Genomic DNA, 14,443 nt, shown 5'->3' on the forward strand with positions numbered 1-14,443 from the left:
TAAAACTAGTTTGAATTTGCCCTGTGACTTCTAGCCCACGAGGTGAAATTGGTCCCACGGAAACTGTGAAGGAATTTTGTCACTAAGAATAAATTGGGGTTTGAATTGGCAATCCTTGTTAGATTCCTTCCTTTGCTTTCTCTCTTCTGTCCCTAATATATTGATATACATTTACAAATGGCAGTACCAAAATTAAATCACAGAATCATAGAATAGTTAGAGTTGGAAGGGACCTTAAAGATCCTATAGTTCTAACCCCCCCTGCCATGGCCAGGGACACCTTCCTCTAGACGAGGTTGCTCAAAGCCCCATCCAGCCTGGCCTATTGTCCAGACAGGACTTGGAACGGATCTCTGTACTGTGTAACTCCGCTCTTCTTGTGATGGTCTACGTAAAACTCTATTGATGGCACTGTACAATGGGTAAGCCCACACAGCTACTCCTTCAGCCAGTCCTTGCATGTCTCACAGGCATCAACTTATACATCTTACTTTTATGCATGAAATTTATGTAGTGTTTGGAGGGTAAAATTAAATGCTGTTTAAGGTAACAGTTGAACACGATCAACAGCTTTGAAGGTGGGAGGGAAATAGCAGACAAAGCCACATTTACTTTGATTGTGCTGTCTCACTGCTCAGCAGAAATGAAGGAAAAGCAACTCCCAATGCTATCCCGAGAGAATGGGAATGTATTTGTAGGTATTTTGATGCAAGTAGAAATAAAGACTCAGATTAAATTCCCTGTGTGGAGGAGGAACTGCACAACAGCAAATCTTTGTCCTCAGCTATTAAACCTTAAAGCCAAAGTTCTTGTGTGTGTATGTATACACCATAACTCATCTAACAGTATATATACTCTGTTAGGTGTACATACAGAAGACTTCAATATAAAAAGTATTCTAAACTCTTCATTTAAAGCCTGTTTCTTTCTATGTGATTGTCTGTATGGCAGTTCCAATATATGAAGCAAGTAAGTACGAAAAATGATGTCTTTAAGTTGCTAAAGGAGGCATTACGCAACCTAGCAGATTTTGTTTCCCAAGAGTAGTAGACGACTGTTTTCTTAGACAGTATATTAAGGTCTCCATTCTCAAAGAGTTTTCTGGACTCAGGCCCACAAAGTGAGTAAAGTGTTGTACTATAAGTTGAAGTGGAAGTGTTTTTGCTGTTACTTGAAAAGATAGTATGAAGTATTTTGTCTTGTGTCTCTTTTCAGAATTGAACATAAGGGCACAAGAATTTCTAATTTTTATTAACACACAGTAAAATAGTTTCTGTGAACTCTCACAGAAAAAAATCATTTGGAAATGATGCAACTGAGTATAATTTAGGTCCAATAGATAAAGACGAAGATGAAAAAAAAAAGACAAATGCAGAACCTATGTTTCGTGATATATTGAATGCCATCTGCTCTTATTGTTGAAAGACTCAGTTGCCATCGACGTCTATGGAAGTTGATCTTTAGTATCTCCGAAGTGCTGAACTCCAAGAAGAGATACAGAATGAGCAGTCAACAGAGGTAAGAAGAAGAGATATTAATTGACAAAATATTTCTGCTAACATAGTACTTTATTAACTTTTCAGTTGAAAATAAGGGCTAACTTCTTCCCAGTGGAAAGCACAGTGATGAACCTAACACAGAAAATAAAGAAATAGATCATAAAAAAGACAGATCTAGGTGCTATAAATGCTTATATATTTGACTGCTACCTCCCCTCGCAGCCTAATCTAGAGCTGGTGTTAGCTCCTCACAGGCATGTATGAGTTGAACTTCCAGGAGGCAGAAACCCCAGAAATCAAATCTCTCACTTCTACCAGTTGTTATATTAAAAAACGTGGATATAGGCAGGTGCACCTCTCACTGCCTCTTTCTATGTTTTATGTATGACTCGCGGTTGTCAATGCATATTTGGATATCCTGGTGCGTGAGTGCTGAAACAGGCCTTTCAGCATGCATAGGTAGAGGGATATCAGCTTTATAAATCCCAAGTTGTCTTAGGCAAAAGGTGGGCACTGACATGCTCTGCTTTCCCAAAAGAGCTGTACTTTGGGGCATGCATAGTACCAGAGGAATATATGTTTAAGAAATTTGCTATAGCGATGAAGCTACCGGTAGAAAGCAAGGTGTTTAAATATTTTGTGGGGATTGTGGATCGCCCTCTTGGACTAAGCTTCTGAAATACTTTCCCAAGATTCCTAAGAACAGCAAACTCTGCTACATATTTCAGCAAATAACTCACCTAAGGCGCAGGAAGAAACACAGTGCGCTAATTTATACATAGCATTACCTTGTTTTTTCCTTTACACAATAGAAATGAATTAATTTTGCTGATTATTGGCTGATTATTCATGTTGTATTTCTGGTGAGTTTGGATTCATTAACTAATACAAGGGTTCAAGACCTGGTGTTAAATTAAATCAGAATATAGATGAAATATACAATCCCAGAATAATATCATAACATATACTGAAGACTAAATAACAATGTTATCAAAGTTCAAACAAATATATTTCATCAGAGTTTGTAATTCCTATCAATAAATTATAAACAGTAATTTTTTTCTTATTAACTTTTTTTTGCTAGGTGATAAAGCCACCATTCAAGAGAGGAGTCTGTAGTGCCAGTTCTTTCCAATTTGCTAAGAAAGCTTTCTTCAAATCAAAACTAAAAGTGTTGTTGGAACTGTTAATGGAAGCAACTATAAACTTTGGAAGTATAAACCATTTCCAAATTAATGCTACCTCAGTCTTTTTCTTATACATAAGGCACAATTCCTGTTCTAAATACAAGTTACCAAAACATTTTTTTCCTAATGTCATTATTTTACTGGATAGTGGAAAGCTATCAGCTGTAAACTGCACTTCTTATAGGATTTTTCAAATTTGAGCCAATGATTAAAATAACATTAATCTATTTTGCTTTTAACTGAAGCACTATTTCAGGTTACACTTTCTCTGTTTAAGTAGCTGTCATTTCAGCTAACATCACCAACAATGTATTTTTCCTGCATTGTAATTGCTTTAGGCATGACTGTTTTCTCATTGCATGCAACTATACTTTCTTATTAGAAATAATATGTGCTATACATAGAAATAAACCCATGCATATACTACTGTATTACAAATATTTAAGTTAGAATTAGCTAAGTGATGGCTTGGTAAAAAGAAATGCTTAGATTTATTATTTACCAAGTAAAACCATCATAGAAATATGTTATGCTTTTGTGATGATTCCACATTAATAATGGAATTATCAGTTTATTTCAAAGTACCATTATTTCAAGAGCATTTTGTGATTCCTGTTCTGCTAGTGCAGATGTTTTTTTTTTTTTCCTAGAAGACTCAACAAGATCTGTATCTACAATAAGCTTTTGTTGTTACTAGTAGGAGGACACTGGACCAGTATCTCATTTCCTGTCTTCTGCAGGTGTCTATTAGCATATAGGAAGCACTTTGTTCATAGCATTAAAATTATTTTACTTGGTTGGGATGGACAGTGTTGTTGACCTGTTTCCTTGTCAAGACACTGACATGAATGAACAAGAACACAATCCACGCTACGCATGTGAAGCTGCGGTGGTTATCACAGTAAGCTCTGTATTATACACCACCACTTAGATCGAAACATGCGAAACGACAGTCAGTGTCTTGTAATCTCAGATTCCTAGCTACGTAGCATTCTTGGACTCCTGGTTCCCAGGACAGAAGGACCACAAATCTCGCACACAAAATATCACGCTAGTGTTTTCAGGTGATAATACCTGTTTCCACTGTCATGCCACAAATTAAGTCAACATGGCTACGGCAGTAGATGCTGTTGGAGGATTGGATTTAATAAATCTCGGGACCCTTCTGTTCAGGGTTTAATAAGATAACTTTTCATTTAGGCTGAAGTTTCTTTAGCATCAATTTAATTTATTGCTAAGTTTTCTCTAATTTTAATTTGCTATATAAACAGCATTTTCTCCAGTACCTCACCTTTAAATCAATTCATCGTTTCCAAAGCAATTGGCTCATCTTACCTTAGTTTCAACAACAGGTCGACATGAGACTCTAACAGCTAAATAATTTCCTTCTTTGTTCTTTGTTTTTAGACTTATTAGACTTGCACACTGGAAACATTTTCTCTTGCTTCTCAGTATCTAGGGGCTTCTAATCAAGTGCTTATGAAACCGTTGTGTCCTTCAGTTTTAACTGCATGTGTTGGTTGGCTTTACCTTGAAGACTCTCAATTCTCATTGGCTTTTCAGCATATAAATTAAATGTTTCACCTAAAATTTTATAGAACATAGATGCTTTCAATACCTTTACTCGTTATCTGTTAAGTATGTTCATTAATCAACATTTCCTATTTTAAATAAAAATGTATTATTCTGACACTTGTGATTATGGTCTCCTAGCAACTTTCTCAAACTGGCCCTTTTCATTTCAATGGGTCTAAGACCAGAAAAGAATGAAGCTAGCCTTAATTCGGTATGCGGTTTAATCCTTTTCTCCATGTGGTATAACTTTAATTTATTAAAGGATTTGATATCTGTAATTTCATTGGACTAATGATAAAGTAGAGTATTAAGCTTTCATTCTACATGTCAGTGTAACCCATATCACAGAAAGAAAAATCTTTTCCCACATATTCACTTGGAGCCTGCAGTCAGCAGGCTGATTGTTTTTCAAACAGAAAACTCCAGCAAAGAGTCTTAGAGGAAAAACTTAATTCAATAGGGTTTTTCAATACCTTAGTAAGAATCAACTTCTCTTCATTCTATGTGCAGCTCTCCTCAACTCAACGAGGCTGCATGAGGTAAATTTTCTTGTCCCCAGTTGCCAAGTGCCTTCTCCTTTTTCAAGTCCTCCTTAAGATTTTCTCTGAAATTACTTTCTCTTCTTTTTATTTCTGTCCATATGTCTACAGTTTTTTTCTCCCGGACCATATTTTTATGTCTTGTCGCAGCTCGTTCTTACAAAACTGTGTAAACTCTTCTCCTTAGGTGTCTGATCTTACAATCTCTGGCACCCGGCGGACAGCTGCACTGCTTTCAGAAGAACAGAAAAGTTTATAATGCTACAGCAGTAGATCCTAAAAATAGTAGTTAATAAACCACCATATATATTTATATATATATGTACTTAAGTATGTATACACTTACATATGAAGAAATCCATTCTCCCTTACTATCAGGACGCAATTTCTCATTCTTCACTGCACTTGAATTTAGGACTGAACAGATCTCTTTCTTTGCGTTGGTTGGTACTTACTCCATAGCTCCATCTTCATGGATAGACCAGGAAAGCGGGACGAATGACAACATCAGTGTTCATCCTTTTGTATGTATACCAAGGTATCACTTTAAGTATCTGAGCCGGTATGTGAATTTAGATTTGTTAGTCATCCATATTGTTTACAAGACAGTTAAATACAGACATACAGGATAAATTCTGTAGCTCTCTGAAGGCATAAGAGACTGGATATGCTCAGGGCTTCAGTATGGGCTCAAGTTTTTGTTTTTATTACCCGCAAAGAACAAATACAGGTAGTTCGAGTGCTCTGTCCTCTAGGAGATATGCCAAATTCAGCTTTTCTTTGTTGACACACAGTCTGTGTCCTGGTCCTGTGTGGTTTGGAGCCAGAAATCAAGTAGGAAAGAAAGAGCTTAGGAGATAGACATGCTTCAGCCCAGTCTAGGCTTTGCCCCAGCATCCTTGAATGGCAAGAACTTTAATGGGCATGGAAAGATGATTTCTGTAGCCCTGTTCTTAGCGAATCATATGGATTTTATCTTGGAAACAGGGACACCAGCGGTCTGAGCTCACTCTTTTGCTTGTTCTAGCAGTCACAGGAGGGAAACCATGCAGGGATTCTGTCCTGGAAAGAGGTGAACTGGAGAAGCAGTAAAGAAGCAGAGAGAACTCTGGGGGCACTCACAGATCCTTTTGCAGAAAGCAATGCGATTGTCAAAGTCAGAGCTGATGCTTCTTTTATGGCTCCCTAACTTAGAATCATAGAATGGTTCAGGTTGGAAAGGACCTTGAAGATCATCGAGTTCCAACCCCCCTTCCGCTGATGTCCATTTTCTGTGGAGGTTAGTATAAGGAGGTAGCATGCATCCCATCTTTTTTTATCTATTATTGAGATCAGTTACACTGCACAATCTGTGAGCGCAGTTGTGATACATGGGAAGTGCTTACCACATGAAAGATATTTGAAATTGCCTAGAAATTATGTCTCTGTGGTTGTTTCTAGATAGACATGTAAATATACTCAGCTGAGCCCAAGCATTCAAAGTAGTCTTTTTCTGATGGATAGTGAGTTTCCTAACACAGATGGGGATGGTGCCATGTAGACTCGCCATAGTAACAAAAAACCCAGGTCCTGTCAGGTTTGGTTTTCTAGTACAGACATAGAGTAGCTGTTAAATCTGGTGAAATTCTGAATCCGATCAGGTCAACAAAACCCAGTTGGATCCAGATTTTGCTGTTTTCTTAGTCTTTGAACAAAGGTTTCTCCTTTAGGACTTCCATCAATTTTTTCAGCATCTAATTCTATACTATTTTTGTTAATACAGATACAAGATTGGATCTTGCTCTTAGTTCAGTGATTCACATACATTCGGAGAAATGTTCTCTTATTGTAGCAATGGAGAAAACAAAATGGGAAATAGAAGACTTACAGCAAGACTTAAAGCAGCATAAGCCAACATTTACTTGCTGACTTAGTCTGTGCATTTTATTATTATCAGCTTCTTCTCTGAGGGCTGAATTCAACCATGTCTTGAAATTATCGATGAAAGTCATTCTCGCTACTGGAAAATAATTCTTCTTTCTGGTTCCTGCTGCTTGCTGGCTACTGTTCTGGTTTCTCTACTTCAAACTTTCTCCATCCCTTTTCATTTTCACCTGAATATATTCTTCCTTTGTCTCCTTTCCCTCCTTCAGCTATCAGAATTGAATTTGGTATCTGCATAACTTAATGCAATGGAAATATAGTGGGGTGGATTCTATATGCTGTATGGAATAGAGTTAAACAAAGTTGCATACACTTGCAAAAGTAGCTTTTAGGCCCATCCTTTATTTCTGATTCATTGGGATAAACCAGAATTGAATTAATAGTTAATTACTGGTTCTTAGAATCATAAACCCTAATTTAAAAATTAAAAAAAAGGCAAGCCTGTTAGACAATGAAAAATAGTGGCTAATAATTATGGGAAATTTCTATATTTTGAAGAAAGAAGGCAAGAAGGGAAGGAAGGAATGAAGAAGGGAGGGAGGAACGAAGAGAAGAAAGGAAGGAGAAAAGAAAGAATGAAGGAAAGAAAGAGAGACAACTATGTAAACCAGTTACATTTTCTTTAACCTCAAAGGAAGATTTTTCTCTCCTGCAAGTTATTCACTTACGCACTTGCTATGGAATCAGCGTTGTGGGTAAGTTGATAGCCTGTACAGGAAAGGAAAGAATGGCAAGCTGATTACTTTATGGTTATTTCACAAAACTGATGAGACAGCAAATGATATTCAATCCTATTAAAAAGACTAAGCACAGCCTTTTTCCCCCCCTTTTTAAAAAAATCTCACATTCCTTGCACTGGGATTGGATGATATGATTCTACAATTCAGGGAGTCTGGAAATTACAGAACATCTGCAATGAAATTGGTTTTCTGTGGAAAACTGATGAATCACTTACTGCCAATGACTGGAAGGAAAAGTACTTGTTTATGCCCTTATGTAATGAATTTTTATGAGGTGAAGTTTGCTGTTTATAAAAAATATACTTTCAGTTGCTGTAGATGTAAAATAATAGAATTCAGAATTTAGACCAACACATTACTGAAAAGACAGTCACTAGCAGAATATCATCTGCTTACAAAATGCCAAAAAAAGGGCTTTTACCTCTATAATAGAATTAAAATTTCCATCCATCCTCTAAGGTCTTACAAGAGAAAAAAATAACAGGGACAATATTAACACTGTTACCTTTGTTAACATATCTTAAAGTAGAATGAATACTTTTATCAAAAAACATGTATTCTTTTTCAAAAAGTAGATCTGAGACACAGTACAGAAGAAAATCATGCTCATGAGGAATTCTTCAGAAAGCAAGCAATGTCCCCGTGTAATCATGGACAGCCAAGTTCCTGCTCTTCCTTGCGTGGCCCTTCACTAACAGTCTCTTTTAAACAAGAGTTAAACTGATAGCTTGGGAGTAAGAACTGACCATTTGAAAGTGAAAAATAACTTTTCACACTCAAATGTGTCTTACGACAGCTGTGTGCAAATTAATTTGCGGAGCTAGTTTTGAGGGTTTTTTTATATTTTTACATTGGGGAATGGGAACAAGACGAGTTTGATTGCTATGATCTTTTAATTTCTTTCAGCATCTCGAGATATTTCAGTAAACGATGTCACTGTTTGAACGTGATTTCTTTTTGGATCCTGCCAAATATTTCCAGGAATAGCTGTAGGTGATTGGAAATGTGCAGATATATATTTTTAATGACTAATGCATTTTTCATTTCTTTACCAAAAGCTGCTTTGCTGTGCATGTGAAAAACCTCAAGTGTTATTTTCTTCATACTTCTTATCTCCTTGTCCTGACGTCTATATTGGTTCTGCAAGTACTGCTAATGTGCCATTTTTTATTTGATCAATTTATAAGCACTTTCATATGAAGATGAGTTTTTGTGGCAGTAAACAACGTCACAATGAGCAACCCGCATTCCTTTGTGCCTTGCCACACATCTGCCACCTTTGGAATGGTTACATGGTGCCTGCTGCTGCTGCTATCAGTCACAGGGGTTGTGAAAAAGATGTAACTGAGGAGGCAGGGTGCAGTTCCATCCATACCTTCTGCAATGGCCAGGTTCGCTTAAACCTGGAGACAGCTGGCCAAGCACGACTTCACTGTTATCCTATTTTCCAAAATGCACATAATAGAAGCTGTGCCACTTGGCTAATTGCCCATCTCATGCTTGCATTAGCAGCATGCTCCAGTCGTTCCAGCACTGCTTTTGGAGAAGAAATACTAATTACCACATGGGACAATGTATATGGAATGAAAGTGAGAGCAAAGCTTTTGCATGGAAAAAGCCCTCTTCAAAATCTTCATGCTGCTTACCCTGAAGGCACGGTCCTCTAGAGCTCTGATTCCTGTGTCCAACACCACTCACTGCCTCCAGTCTGGCCCTGTTCTGATCATTTGGGTTAATGTGGAACAGGGATGGGTCGTTATTACTGAATGTAGCAGTCATAGAGATGTTAAGTCTGTTGTGAAAACTGTCCTGAATTGATGGCAATTATTTGCTTTCTGAATATATCTTTCAACTATGCTTTGAACCATGTGACTTTATTATGTGGGGCAACCCATGGGATCGGCAATCTTTGGTAGGAGCCTACATCAAAGAGCAGAGTTAGGAGTTATCAATAAATATTGCGCTCACATCACAGAGGCTTTTGATAGTGTTTTGTGGATATTCTAACCGTCTAAGGTAATCGCTCATGAGAAACTTACTTACTTAAGAACAAACAGGCTGAAACCTTCTTTTCATCAATGCAAAAAGTATTTTCAGAAAAGTATTTTCAGAAAAGCTTAATTAGCCTCTGGGTCTTCATCATGAACACTGCTTCTTATGCCTTGTCATGAGCCATGCATCTCCACCCAGATAATCACGACTCACATAGTATGTTCAGTCAGATGTTCAGTTCCTGTTGTGGTTTAATGTATCTGAAATTAAGATGGACATCACCACTGACAAACTGGGTATCAACACCCAGAATACCAAGCCCATTGCTGTACCTTCCTGCACCATGCACAACTATGATAATAAATACAGAAGAGAGAAGAGTCAGTCTCTCTCCTTATCCTGAGCTACTCTAACATGCTATGATTGGTTCTCAGGTACAGCTCTTCCAATACAGCTGAACACAGAGCGGTTACCAGACTAACAACATTTTGTTCCCTGAAATATCTCACTGAAAGTAGACCGATTCCTTCGAGATGAATGGTATCGCACTGGCCAACTTTACCATACTTTGCACCAGTTTGCTCTTTAAGCAGACTCAGGATCAGAGGTACGCAACTAGGGATTTTTTACTTCCTAAAAACTGCCTGCAAGGTCTATAACTACCTGCACTCACTGCTGCACAACAAATATGCCCACACCTCCTTCCTGGCACGGGTCTGCATTCTGTATGCAAGGAAGAGACAGTTTAAGCAGAGGTACAAAACTGCAGGTGTGCCCCAGAGAATAGAAAGATCAGGTCTTGGCCTCAGCAGACACCCTGCAACTACCCCCGGTCATGTTTGTGTAGTGAACTGGTCCCAGTGTTCCAGCCTGAGAGGGATCCCCCCACGGATGTCTTTTGCTTGAACGCCATCTATTTGATCCCCTTGCCAGGCATGCATCGGATCCTGCCTTGGAAGTGGGCTCCCCTGGAACAGCAGAAGCTATTAAGATTACAGTAACAATTTAGGTGGATGTTTTGATGGTGACAATGTGGAAAACTCTTGGGAGGCCAAAGACAGGCAGCTGTAATCTACTTGACTAATTTTACTAGAGTTTTTCCTGGGAATGTTGACATTAAAAAGCACCATTTTAAACTGCTCCCTGGCGTTTTGGTTGTATGCACCGTGACTTGCATTAGCCCAGGCTATGACATTGTTGTTGTTAGAAGTGAATGACCATCACCTTTAATACCTACCATGGCAGTAAACACATGACCCTATCCTGTGTGTCCAGACATACCACAATATTCTCTTCTTTCTCTTCTGAGTACAAGCCAAGACAGCTTCCAAGCAAACACACAGTGAAGTGTAACAGTTTATAATTTATTGCTATGACGAGTCTGCTCACAAGGAGAATTATTAAAAAGATAATTTGCTTTGAAACCTAAAATTGAAGAAAATTTTTAAGTGAACTGTAGCTACAAACTAGTTTCCCACTTTGCCTTTTAGTCTCATGAGTACTAAAGTATGAAATCACCTGACAGCCAAGCCATGGAATAGGCATGAAAACTAGCCTGCCAAAAAAAAATAAATCTCAAACTTCAGAACCTCCTGTTTAAGAAGCATCTTTTATTTGTCAACTTGGTTCTCATAAGAATGATACATCCCAGGTAACAATTGCAGTAATATTCTCAAATAAGGACATTCATCAGTTTGGACTGTATTTAGGAAATCTATTTATCTCACTTTTATTAACATCTTCTCTTGACCATGTTGTCCAGACCATCCTTGCCCATAACAGCTCACACTTATAGAAAAATAAAGAAATATTTCCAGGTAATGCAGAAATCAGATACTATCCCTGTAATTTCTTTTACAGAATACTGAAACTCCTGCCTTTAAGTCTTCTATAACACTACTTAAACGAGACCTCTCTTAACGCATATAGAGTAGATGGAGTGATGGTGGTTTGTGGAAGCAAGGGATCAGTCAGTGTTCTCTGACTCCTTTCATCTACATGCCTCCAAAAATCACACCTTGTGACAACTGGTAATTATCATTCAAATGAAGGTATATTAATAAACATATTAAAAATTTCACAATTAATCAGTTTCAGTTAAGACTTCATTTTTTGATTTCTGATACAATGAAAATATTCATGTAGCAAAGACACACAACAGAGCACAAATAAAACTGTTAATACAGGGCTGTAACTCCTATCCAAGACTGAATAAGAGTTCTGGTCCCTTAGCTTTCTTGAATTCTAGGCATTTATCCTTTTCACTGCTGCACATATGACTGCTCAGAAGTACATTCTCACGGTAGCTGAACACTAAAAACCTTTTCTTTAGAGAAAATGGCTGAAGAGATTAACATTCCAAAATAAGTTTTATTCCCTCTGCTGCAGGAAGCATCACCGGATGTATCTTAGTCCTTTGTTACAGTAGTGTTTCAACCTGAAAATATAATGCTTATGATGATAAATTATCAATGAAATTAGTATATAAAATTAGATTATCCTTTGATTAGTCTACAAATTATCTTTTTTTTTTCCTCTGGAATATCTTCAAGTAAGACTTTTCTGCAGTTTACATATCACAAGCCACAACAAAATAGAATTACAAGATGAAAAAAAGGTATAGTTTTAATTTTACCGTGTCATAAGGAAGCTGCTGACTATTGACTTTGGAGTCCTAAAAAGCTAACGTGGTAGCAAGCAGCTTTTCAATACACAAGCTGAAGTCTTGGTCTCATCAATCTGAGTTATGACCACAGCCAAGCGAAGGTTTCACCATGTGGTAGATGAAAAAAAATAAAATTCAGTATCTGACAAAAGGAACCACTCTGTTCCCAAAACTTTTATTTCCGAGAGATACATGGTACCTGCTTACTTGCATGGAAAATAAAAGAATTAAAGCCATACCTTAGGATCTAGGATCTTAGGTTAATGCGAACTATTTATTTATGCCACAAGACACAGACTTTACAAACTTGGTCAATGACAGAGGCTACAAACCTAACATGCTGATGATGAGGTACTACAGTAGTACGCCAATTCTTTGGTATAATAAGCCATCATAAGTTAAGTACCAAAAGTTCAACTTTAGAAGAAAAACAGGGAAGCCAACTGCAATATAGCACACCCAGCAAGAAACTGGCCGTACAACAGAGGTACAAAACTTCTGGAAACAGGTTTTGTACTGAAACTGTAACAGGGATGAAAAAACAGAGTATACGTTTTTACTAGGATTTCACCTGCGTGAAGCTGCAAGAGGCAAAACAAACCTGAGGAAATTCATACAGCTTGGGTAAATCAAACAGCAGGACAGAGAGAGATGGAATAAAAAGGGGAGCTAGTGTTCTTTAAATATTCAGGAAAAAGAAATACTTCTAAATAGGAAAGAAGTTAACTCCTACAAAAGAAGAACATGGCATCTAACAGAGTCTAATATATAAAATCTATACCTTTTTGACACAATACTACACTGTGACTTCAGAAAGAATGAAGAGTCCACAGGAAACAAAGGTCTGCTATGATTATAAAGGACAAACACTGGATTTTGGATGTATAAAACTCTTAATTAATAAGGACAGCTAAAGAGAGAGGTAGCAGGAATGCTGATGATCTTTACCTCAAAGTCAGGGGTGCTAATATATTTCTTTGGGAAGAGCTATTAAATGATGTGCAGCGACAATTCATAGAGAATCACTTTGGGACCAGGAGTGACTCCAGGATATTCTCCAACAGAGTTGCTGTTTTGATATTTCTCATAAGGACAGATTTGTACCTGCTGGTTCAAATGGCAACTGCAAATAACAGAAATTTGGCAGGCTGCTGATATACACATTTGATGGCAAATAATATACTGCGGCACAGTATCCGGAAGCAGTTGCTCTGAAGTCTCTGTTGACTCACAGAACAGTAGCAGAATTAATGAAGTTTTGGGCTGCCCAAAGATACTTATTAACCTGCTAACTATATTTAATTGCATCAGATGAAAGCGTTGTGTGTCACTCCAAAGATCAAACCCTAGAATTTAAGATCTTCAAACAAATAGGATGGTGTGTTGTTTTAATCAGACACTGAAGAACGTAATAAACCATTTCATAAAAGTAGATCAAAGATATTGGATCAGTTGTTACCATACTATTTTTGGGACTCACTATTGATGATAGCCAATCAAGAACACAGCCATCATAAAGTGATTTACTCAATTTAACTGCGTAAGTTTTTGAGAATTTTATTTAAGAGCCAAAAAAGAATGCAATGTATTTTTGTGTTAATGAGACACTTCTGGGTAAGACTTTCTGTCTTTTGGAATTTTCTGCAATTTTGGAAAAAAATAGTAAATTGTATAAAACCGGGTCAGAGAATAAATGGATGAAGTGTTAAAACAGGGAATAATAAAAACATTGCAAAGCCAACAGAGAAAGCAAATAGTAATAGTAAAAAAACAGGAAGAGCTACCTATTTTTTTAATAATTCTACATGCACATAGTTGTGTTTGATCTTTTTTCGGTGTGGCAGTGAGCTGTTAGAGAGGTTTGGCACCCACCTTGACCACACCAAATGAAGAAATGTTGCAAGTCCCAAAGACAGCATCTTCTGAGTAAACAGTTTTCTCCAGTGTCTCTGACTCAGAAGAATGGGGATTACCTTGGGCAGCTGCCACATTCCAATGGACAATGGATGGACTGTGTCCCTCAGCTTTATATGGAAGAAGTGGGAGGTGGTCATGTATATGCCACTGAAGATCACAGACATATAATTGAGTGAGAAAATGAGTTCGGTTATCTCATGAAGGTCTAGAAGGTGCACTGTATTTGCACAGGAAGTGGTTATATCTCCTGTAGGCACATGTTAACTACTGTCTGTCCAGCAGATGGATTACTTAAAGCTTTTGATTTATTGGTAAGAGCAATTCTGAGTCAGAGGAGGAGTATGTCCTGTTACGGTGGCTAAATATGATGAAAACTATTAATGATCTGCTGAGATGACAATTCAAC

The sequence above is a fragment of the Vanellus vanellus genome (genome assembly GCF_965231255.1).
Source record: "Vanellus vanellus genome assembly, chromosome: 2".
NCBI classification, from domain to species: domain Eukaryota; kingdom Metazoa; phylum Chordata; class Aves; order Charadriiformes; family Charadriidae; genus Vanellus; species Vanellus vanellus.